We start from the raw sequence: 11,415 nt of genomic DNA on the forward strand, positions 1-11,415 counted from the left end.
CTCATTGAGTATGCTTGAGGCTGGGTTAGAAAAGTATTTGATTGACAAGTGAGTTAAGGTTAAAACTTCCAAGGATGCCCACCTTGAAGAAGTTCTCCTCTCTCTACAAGTGAGTGAAGGGTGGGGAGCTAGGGGCGCAGGCAGAAACAAAGAACAGTACAGCACAGAAACAGGCTCTTCAGCACAAGACTGCTACAACTCAAAAACCCCTCACCTCTGCACAGTGTCCCTCTTTTCCCTGCCTTTTCGTGGATCTGTCGAGATGCCTCTTAAATGTTGCTATGTTTTTGTGTCTATCACCTCCTCCGGCAGTTCATTACAGGCACTTACCTACCCCTGTATAAAAAAACCTGCCTCTCACATTTGCTTTAAACTTTCCCACTTTTGCTTTAAATCTATATCCTCTGGTAATTGACATTTCTACTCTGGGCAAAATACTCTGACTATCCGTTATATCCAAAAAAGACTCCAGTTATCCATTCTATCCAGTGATGGCTCTGATCAGACCAACCATGATCTTATTGAATGGTGGATCAGATGGGTGGCCACTTCTGCTTCTATTACTTCTGTTCTTATGTATTACCAACTAGAACTATGTGTTATAACCCCTAGAGTGGGATTTGAATACAGCATGCTTTGCATAAGGCAAGGTTGCGGACCTCACCTGAGTTCTGCCATCCATGACAATCTCTATCTCTTCCTTGACCTTTCACGTCGATTCTCTCCCAACCCTATTCTGGTCAAATTCACTTACAATGTATTTCCTGATCTTTCTCACACTTGTAGTAGGTTGACTCATGAAGTACTATCATCAGCAAGATGCCCAAGTTTGTATAATGAAGATTTTTGGTTTGGGTTTGAGGGGAGCCTTTCACCTCTTTCAGCATCAACATTTGCATCAGTAGCTCAGTATCTGAACTCAGGCTGGAGTTCGTAGCAGCATCTCTGCTTTCCACATTAATGACAGAGTGCATCCAGTGTATTCCAAGCACTGGCAAGCAAACCAATAAAAGAAAACCAGAGGAATAGATATTCAAAGAAAAAAGATTGGAAGAGTGTAGCAGGTGAGAGACTATCTGTAGAAAGGAGAACCCAGTTTATATTAAACTTCAGTTACGTTTTGTGACATTGTTTCCCATAAATATATTCCCATATATTTCCTATATATCCCATTAGTTTCTCCCCTTAGGAGATATTTTGCCATCTTTCCTTTTTGGTGGAGTTGGGAAGATTTTTATTTTTGGAAAATGTTGTTAAAATCAGTGGTTTGTGCGAAATTCTTTTTTTAACCAGCGACATGTTATCTCGCTTCTGAAATGCCAGTCACACTCAGCAATGCACATTATTAATGTTGTGTGAGTAAAGGTTTCTAATTTGGAAACTGGAACACATTAAGTAGTGGCTTGAATCCAAGTGATTACTTTCCATCGCTGGGATCCTCCGGGACTCCATCTCTGAGACAATGGAAGTAAATCTCCAACCAGTATCAGGGAGAAAAAAAGCACTGCACTGAAGCAATGATAAATGACTGCAATAATCCAACAGGCACAGAGCAGGTAAACCTGGGGTCAACCCAGCACATTGGTGGGGGGTGGTGCAGGGGGCAGAGAAAGTTACTGCAGCAGAAGGACAAGATTTATGCCTGACCTTTCCATTTCCAATTCTGTTTTTGAGGGTGGGGGTTTTATTTGTTTGAATCTTTAGGAGGAAGGTGCAAACGAAAAGGTCATGTTTTAGGCTGCCAAACTTTCTTTGCATGAGGCCAGTGCAGCTGTGAGGACTGGTGAGCTCTGAACCCATGCCCCATCTGTGCTCAGATGTTCATAGGAGTAAGTGAAGGCCATTCAGCCCATTAAGTCAACCCTGCCTTTCTAGGTCACGGCCTGATCATCTCAATGCCATTTTCAAGCATTATCTCCATATCCCTTAATGTCATCAGAAACCTGTTGATTTCTGCCTTGAGACTGCACAATGATTCAGGCTGCCACTCCTTGTCCACACAGCAGTAATAAGCCAAGTAGAATCCATTGGTGAATCCATGACCCTCTCAGCTATTCCATCACACACGCATGCACACACCCAACCAGTGTGAGCACAATAGAAACAAGGGAAAAACATTGATTCTTAACCATTTAATGCAAATGACAATCAATTCCCTAAAACAAACAATGTTGACAAAAGCAGTGGGAACATTGAAAGATGACATGTCTATTACCATGGTAGCACCACAGAGTTTTGCAACCATCTAACTCCTTTCACAATTCTGTTAGAGCCAATGAGGTACTTTTGAAGTCTCTCAACCAAAAGACAATCACTGCACAACAAAATCCCACAAACAATGATGACCAGCAATGTCAGCTCCAACATTGGTCACCAATGGGACAAGGAGTTTGACTACTGGAGATATCCTAGTTATGGCAATAAGCAGGAAGACAAACAATCAAATATTCATGCACACTGCAAACCAGGGAGTGAAAAAGAAAACATTCACCTATAATGTTCAGGCAGCAAAGTGCATTCTGATGGCTGCCAAAATAAAGTTAAAGTGAAGGGTCTCTGGACTTGAAACATTAGCTTGGATTCTCTTTCCAAAGATGGTGCTAGACCAACTGAGTCTTTCCAGCAGTTTCTGTGTTTGCTTCAGATTTCCAGCGACTGCAGTTCTTTGTTTTATTTTAAAGTTAAACAATATTTTCATGAAAAAAAGTTTTTTAAAAAGTGAAATGTTTTTATCACTGTGGAGAAATTTGACAAAGTTAAAATTCACGCAACACCAGGCCATAGTCCAACAGGTTTATTTGAAAGTACAAGATTTCGAAGCACTGCTCCTTTGCCATGTAGCCAGTGGGGCAGGATCATAGGACTCAGAAACTTGACAACTGTTGTTTTTCTTTTTTTTTAGCATGAACAGGATGTCTGACACTCCTGTTTTTTTTTCTCTTTTCTTTCAGAATGTCTGACATTCCTCTCTTTGTTTTTTTCCCTTTATCCCCACACTACTGCCTAACTGCGGGAGTGCTTATTTGTCCCCAGCACCCATGTTGTGTGTGTGCAGGTGTAAGACACAGTGAATGACACAAGGTGTTCAAATCTTTATTCAGTTTCCACCACCTGGAAGAAAAGGAACACCCGAGTGGCCAGTGACAAGCAGTGCCCTTCACATCAAAGGGCAATGCTGTGTGATCAAACAGTGAAGGGGGAGGGCAGGGACTAAATCAAAATAAGAGTTAGACGGGGAAATAATACACTCCACTCCCAGCGGCACCCACCTCTCCCTGAACAGCTCAAGGGTGTTGGTGGACACTGCGTGCTCCTTCTCCAGAGACACCCGAACTCTAACATAACCACGGAAGAGGGGCAGGCAGTTGGCACGAACGACCCCCTCCACGGCCGGCTGCCTGGACCTGTTTATGGCCAGCTTGTTGACAGCTGTTGGATTTTTTCTACTTTTTTCTCTTTATTTTAATTATTAGGGCATGAAGACCAGGTTGGCTGTGATGGATTGGAAAACCTGTAGACAGGAAATAGCTAGTAGATTAACTTAGATTCTTGCAGTATGGTAACAGGTCCTTCAGCCCAACAGGTTCACACTGACCCTCCGAAGAGTAACACACCCAGACCCATACCCCTACTCTCTATTTACCCTTGACTAATGCACCTAACACTATGGGCAATTTAGCATGGCCAGTTCACCTGACCTGCACATCTTTGGATTGTGGGAAGAAACCAGAGTACCTGGAGGAAACCCACACCAACAATATGCAAACTCCACACAAATAGTTGCAGGAATTGAACCCAGGTGCCTGGTGCTGTGAGGCAGCAGTGCTCACCATTGAACCACCATAGGCCTTAAAGTACTTAAAGAATGATCCAAGGAGCAAGTGAGAGTGAGAAACTGAAAGGACTAAGTATTAGTACTGAAGTAATTAATGGGAATGATCTACTTCACAGTGAAATAACACTGCAGAGGCCCATATCCCATCACGAAGTCACCCTTTATTTATATGGGGCAAGTCCTTGACATTGTTCTAGCTCCCTCAGAGCCAGCTCTCACAGTGAACAAGGTGTCTGACTCTCCTGTTTTTTTTATTTCCCTCGCACCCATGTGTGTGACACAGTGAAAGACACAAGGTGCACAAATCTTTATGCAATTTCCACCACCAGGAAGAAAGGAAACACCCGAGTGGCTAGTGACAAGCAGTGCCCTTCACATCAAAGGGCAATGCTGTGTGATCAAAACAGTGAAGGGGAGGGCATGGATTAAATCAAAATAGAGTTGGAGGGGGAAATAATGCACTCCACTCCCTGCGGTGCCCACCTCTCCCTGAATAACTCCAGGGTGTTGGTGGACACCGCGTGCTCCTTTTCCAGAGACACCCGGCTCTAATGTAACCGTGGAAGAGGGGCAGGCAGTCGGCCCTTATGACCCCCTCCACGGCCCGCTGCCTGGACCTGTTTATGGCCAGTTTGTCGACAGCTTTTTTAAAAATTTTGTTGAACAATTACAAAACAGTTTTCAAAAAAGTTAACATTTACAGCTGTATACGAGAGTCAGCAATTTTACAAGGGAGAGGAGCAGCAAAACCAGGCCCCAAATCCTACTGTTCAACCAGTTTACAGGGAGATGAGGACAAACCTCAACTCCCAGTTTCAAACATGGCAAGACAGCAACATTTGTACATAAAAATACAATCCAATTACATAAAAAACAGTGCACACAATACAGACCCAGCAAGCCCCCGCCCCTCCCACCTTCCGGCCACTCTAAGGCAGCCCGCCCCTACCCACCTTCCGGCTCTCGGTCCACCCAGTGTTCCTTCCAGTTCTCAGTCAGCCCTGACACACCTTTCGACTGACAGCTGTTGTTTTTTCTTTTCTTTTTTTTAGAGACAGTGAAAGACACAAGATGCACGAATCTTTATTCAAATTTCCACCACCAGGAAGAAAGGAAACACCCGAGTGGCCAGTGACAAGCAGTGCCCTTCACATCAAAGGCCAATGCTACGTGATCAAACAGTGAAGGGGAGGGCAGGGATCAAATCAAAATAGAGTTGGAGGGGGAAATAATGCACTCCACTCCCTGCGACGCCCACCTCTCCCTGAACGACTCCAGGGTGTTGGTGGACACCGCGTGCTCCTTCTCCAAGGACACCCGGGCTCTAACGTAACCCCGGAAGAGGGGCAGGCAGTCGGCCCTAACGACCCCCTCCACGGCCCGCTGCCTGGACCTGTTTATGGCCAGTTTGGCCAGGCCCAGGAGCAGACCCACGAGGAGGTCTTCAGACCTGCCCTCCCTCCTCCGTACCAGGTGCCCAAAGATCAGGAGCGTGGGACTGAAGTGCAACCAAAAGCAGAGGAGGAGGTTTTTAAGAAAATTAAAAAGAGAGTGCAAATGCCCACACCCAATATATATGGCAGCTGTTGTTAAAAGGCTAATTAACGTTAATTAGGGGCTCGTCCAATCATCGGTGACAATGATCCCACATAGCTATCTATTTTTTTTTATTTTTTTTGATACCCGGGCCTCTCCAGGTTATATTTTTTTTCTTTCTTTTTTTTTCTCTTTTTTTTTTAATTTAACCCCCACACTACCGCCTAAGTGCGGTAGTGCTTATTTTTTTTTTCCCCAGCACCCATGGTGTGTGTGTGTGCAGGTGTGAGACACAGTGAAGGACACAAAGTGCACAAATCTTTATTCAATTTCCACCACCAGGAAGATAGGAAAAATACCCAAGTGGCCAGTGACAAGCACTGCCCTTCAAACCACAGGGCAATGCTGTGTGATCAAAACAGTGAAGGGGACTCATCTTTTTATTTATTTATTTTTTTTTTCTTTAGTCAGATGAAATAATTGCGCAGAGACCAGTATCCCGTCACAAAGTCATCCTTTATTTACATGTGCAGCCAGCCAGTTCGATTCAGTCACCGAAGAACGGAGATTCTGAATCTCCTGTTTTTTTTTTAAAGTGGCCAGTCACAACTCCAGGGTGTCAGTGGACACCCGCGTGCTCCTTCTCCAAGGACACCCGGGCTCTAACGTAACCCCGGAAGAGGGGCAGGCAGTCGGCCCTAACGACCCCCTCCACGGCCCGCTGCCTGGACCTGTTTATGGCCAGTTTGGCCAGGCCCAGGAGCAGACCCACGAGGAGGTCTTCAGACCTGCCCTCCCTCCTCCGTACCAGGTGCCCAAAGATCAGGAGCGTGGGACTGAAGTGCAACCAAAAGCAGAGGAGGAGGTTTTTAAGAAAATTAAAAAGAGAGTGCAAATGCCCACACCCAATATATATGGCAGCTGTTGTTAAAAGGCTAATTAACGTTAATTAGGGGCTCGTCCAATCATCGGTGACAATGATCCCACATAGCTATCTATTTTTAAATCTACATACATACCTCCTGGTTAATTAACTTAAATAATCTGTATTTACAGAACGCTATCATCACCACAGGTAGCCCCAAGACAAAAGGAGGAGGCTATTTGGTCTATCATGTCTGTACTGGCTTTTTCCAAGAGCAATTCACTGAGTCCAACTCTTTCACCTTCTTCTCCGGACCTGCAATTTTTTCATCACGTTTTTTTCAGGTAAATTATCCAAGTGTTTTGTTTTAAATCCTTGATTGTATCTGTCTCCACCATACTCTCAGGCTGTGCATTATAGATCCACACCATTCAACGCATGGAAACATTTTTCCTTATGTTGTCATTATTTTTTCTGCCAATTGCTGTAAATCTGTGACCTTTGGATTTTGATCTTTCCACCAATCAGTAAAGTTTCTCTTTGTATTCTGCACAGGTCTTGCAGGATTATGAACTGCTTGATCAAATCTCCTTTCAACCTTGACATCAGTTGTCATCAGGGACAACGAGGGTGTTTGCAGTAACTTTGAGTCATTATACATTACTGACCTAGTTTAAAGAAGCATCAACTTTTGTGAGAGTTTTTGCATCAAAGCAAAAAGTACAGAAATAGAGGTTTTTGTCAATTCATGATTACAAAGTATCTTGCAGTCTGTGGGAACCTCTACAGTCCACCCTTTGGAGGAGCATTAACTCACTGACAGTAATTCTGTATTTCCTCCTTACTCTGTGCTTGCCTGGACCTCCGAAATTGCCATCAGTTTCAGTGGAGTAAGGACAAACTGCACCAACAGTTTCACTGTTAATATCACGGCAAAATCTGGGAGATCTTTTTTAGTGTTAAAGCCAGTGCTACTATATTTTCATTCTTATATTAGTTCTTCATTACAGTATTGCTATTGTTAGCATTGCTATTCAATAGCAGTTACACAATAACTAAGACTTTTTATAAAACTTATTGCTATCATTAATCATATCTTTTGAAACAAATTAGGGAACAGTCTGCTTGTGTCAGGAGATTAAATTTCCATTGTTCTGATGTTACTACCTGTAATCGGAAGTAGAATTGTCTGGGAATAATACAGGAATAACAAGCAAGTTGGAGTCAAAGGGATAAAGCAGAGTGGGAACCATCTGAAATATTAATACTGTTCAGACAACCTTCTCTACCATCTGATCAGCAGCTGTGTAACTGTTCAGTTACAAGTTAACAACAATATGCATTGCAATATTTTCTTTGGGGAACGGTAAGTTTTTTTATTTAAAAAGTGCACTTTAGTCAAAGTCTTTCATGAGATAGAGTTTTATTAGCAGGTCATTAATTTAACAGAAAAAGATGATCTGAATGGCCTTCTGTGCCATAACCATTGAAAGATTCAAAACTAGGGTTGGTTAGGCCAGTTATAGAGGCATAGTCATAGAGATGTACAACATGGAACCAGACCCTTCGGTCCAACTAGTCCATGCCGATCACATATCCTAAATTAATCTAGTCCCATTTGCCACCATATCCCTCTAAATCCTTCATACTTATGTACCCATCTAAATGCTTTTTAAATGTTATTTCACAGACATTTTATAGAATCCCTACAGTGTGGAAACAGGCCATTTGAACCAACAAGTCCACACAGACCCCCTGAAGAATAACCCAACCATACCCATTGCCCTACCCTATTGCTCTAGATTTACCCCTGATTAATGCAGTGAGCCCACGCAGCCCTGAACACAATGGGGCATTTTAGCTTCGCTTAATTCACTGACCTGCACATCTTTAGAGTGTGGGAGGAAACCGGAGCACTTGGAAGAAACCCACACAGACACTGGGAGAACGTGCAAACTCCACATAGACAGTCGCCCGAGGCTGAAATCAAACCCAGATCCCCGGCGCTGTGAGGCAACAATGCTAACCACTGAGCCACAGTGTCACCCTCCAGCCTCCACCACTTCCTCTGGCAGCTCATTCCATTCATGCACCACCCCTTAGGTTCCTTTTAAATCTTTACGTTCTCACTCTAAACCTATGCCCTCTAGTTCCGGACTCCCCCAACCCTGGGAAAAGACCGTGTCTATTTATGCTACCCATGCCCCTCATAATTTTATACATCTCTATAAAGTTACCTCTCAGCCTCCGATGCTCCAGGGAAAACAACCCCAGCCTCATCAGCCTTTCCCTATAGCTCTAACCCTCCATTCCCAGTAATATCCTTTAAATCTTTTCTGAACCCTTTCAAGTTTCATCATATCCTTCCCACTGGAGGGTGACCAGAATTGAATATGGTATTCCAAAAAGTGGTCTAACCAACGTACTGTACCGCTGCAATTTGCATCCCAACTCTTATACTCAATGCACCAACCAATAAAGGGAAGTATACCAAATGCCTTCTTCACTATCCTATCTACCTGAGACTCCACTTTCAAGGAATAAGTTGGCTCAATCGCTCGCACATAATTCAGAGTAATGCCACCAGTGTATGTTCAATTCCTGTTCTGAGTGAGGGAGACCGGGTGACTGACTCTTTCATCAGGCCCTGGGAAGGCCAGGTGATGGCAAACTGCTACTGACATAAACGGCCAAGAAAATGGCTCAAGTTGAAGAATCAACAAGCAATAAGTTACGGAGCTGCCTTCAAGTCGATCCCACACATGAATGAATGAATGAATGTCAAACTTTGGGGATTCGCCAAATGGTCAATGACTATTTCCAGCCATACTGAGAGGACTGTTCACCTTTAGCACACTTACAAACCTTGATATCTCAGCCATTATCTCGAGGGAAGGAATCAAATCAGTAACTCTCCGTCAGTCCTTGCACATGTTCTTGTATTGATTCAGGGCAACAGTATTTCAATTATTACAATTAATAGTGTTAGCTTTAGCTAGGGGCTCATCCAATCATTGGTGACAATGATTGTGCATTGCTACCTATTTTTAAATCTACATAAATTGCTCCTGGTTAGTTAACTTAAAGAATCTGTATATGCAGAATGCTATCATCACCTCAGGTAGCCCCAAAGCACTTAAGACCCATTGTAATGTCGCAAACTTGTACATAACAGGCTCCCACAAACAGACTAGGGTAATCATCTGATCACTTTTTTAGTCATATTAGAATCATAGAGATGTACAACATGGAAACAAACCCTTCGGTCCAACCCATCCATGCCTATCAGATATCCCAATCCAATCTAGTCCCACCTGCAAGTACCATCCAAACTCTTCTTATTCATATACCCATCCGAACACCTTTTAAATGTTGTAATTGCACCAGCCTCCACCACTTTCCCTGGCAGCCCTGGTACCTGTCCATACATGTACCACTCTCTGCTTGAAAAAGTTGCCCCTTAGGTCTCTTTTATATCTTTCCCCACACACTCTAAACCTATGCCCTCTAGTTCTGGACTCCCCGACCCCGACTGTCTATTTATCCTATCCATGCCCCTCATAATTTTGTAAACCTCTATAAGGTCACCCCTCAGTCTCTGGGAAAACAGTCCCAGCCTGTTCAGCCTCTCCCAATAGCTCAAATCCTCCAACCTTGGCAACATCCTTGTAAATGTTTTCTGAACCTTTTCAAATTTCGCAAACATCTTTCCAATAGGAAGGAGACCAAAATTGCATGCAATATTCCAAAAGTGGCCTAACCAATGTCCTGAACAGCCGCAACATGACCTCCCAACCCCTGCATTCAATACTTTGACCAATAAAGGAAAGCATACCAATTGCCTTCTTCACTATCCTATCGACCTGCAACTCCACTTTCAAGGAGCTATGAACTTGCACTCCAAGGTCTCTTTGTTCAGCAAACTCCCTAGGACCTTACCATTAAGTGTGTAAGTCCTGCCAAGATTTGCTTTCCCAAAATGCAGCACCTCGCATTTATCTGAATTAAACTCCATCTGCCACTTCTCAACCCATTGGCCCATCTGATCAAGATTCTGTTGTAATCTGAGGTAACCTTCTTCACTGTCCATGACACTTGCAATTTTGGTGTCATCTGCAAACTTACTAACTGTACCTCTTATGCTCGCATCCAAATCATTTCTATAAACGATGAAAAGTAGAGGACCCAGCACCGATCGTTGCGGCACTCCACTGGTCACAGGCCTCTAGTCTGACAAACAATACTCCACCACCACCTTTGAGCCAGTTCTGTATCCAAAAGGCTAGTTCTCCCTGTATTCCGTGAGATCTAACCTTGCTAACCAGTCTCCCATGGGGATCCTTGTCGAACGCCTTACTAAAGTCCATCAATCTTCTTTGTTACTTCTTCAAAAAACTCAATCAAATTTGTGAGACATGATTTCCCATGCACAAAGCCATGTTGACTATCCCTAATCAGTCCTTGCCTTTTCAAAATACATGTACATCCTGTCCCTCAGGATTCTCACTGGTCTATAGTTCCCTAGCTTGTCCTTACCACCCTTCTTAAACAGTGGCACAACGTTAGCCAACCTCCAGTCTTCCTGCATCTCACCTGTGACTATCGATGATACAAATATCTCAGTAAGAGGCCCAGTAATCTCTTCCCTAGCTTCCCACGGAGTTCTAGGGTACACCTGATCAGGTCCTGGGGATTTGAGAAGGTTATTGGTTTGATGCCTTATACAAAATGGCACCTTGAGTAGAGTGGACCCATTTCATGTGTTCAGATCTCTAAGGTCAGGTGAGAATCCATAACTTTCTATCTGTGAGGTCATGCAATTTGATAGGAAGAATCAAAAGGAAGATCATTATTTAAATTAAGACAGGGATTTGAATGTTCATGTGCAAAAAAACACCAAGTGTCAACATGCAGGTGCAGCATGTAATTACGAATGTAAATTAAATTTTGGTGCTTTTTGATAGGTTTAGAGTTTAAAAACAGGGAAGTATTGTTACAATTGTATAGGGTGCTGGTGAGGCTATAGTTGGAATATTGTATATAATTTTGGACCTTGTTTTTGATAATGATATATAGGCATTTGGAGTCAGTTCAAAAGAGATTCACTAGACTGATTGCTATTATGAAGGAATTGATTTATCATAGCAACTAGACAGGTCAGGTCTTTATTCATTAGAGT

This window comes from Chiloscyllium punctatum, chromosome 20, assembly GCF_047496795.1.
Source record: "Chiloscyllium punctatum isolate Juve2018m chromosome 20, sChiPun1.3, whole genome shotgun sequence".
Classification (NCBI taxonomy): Eukaryota; Metazoa; Chordata; class Chondrichthyes; order Orectolobiformes; family Hemiscylliidae; genus Chiloscyllium; species Chiloscyllium punctatum.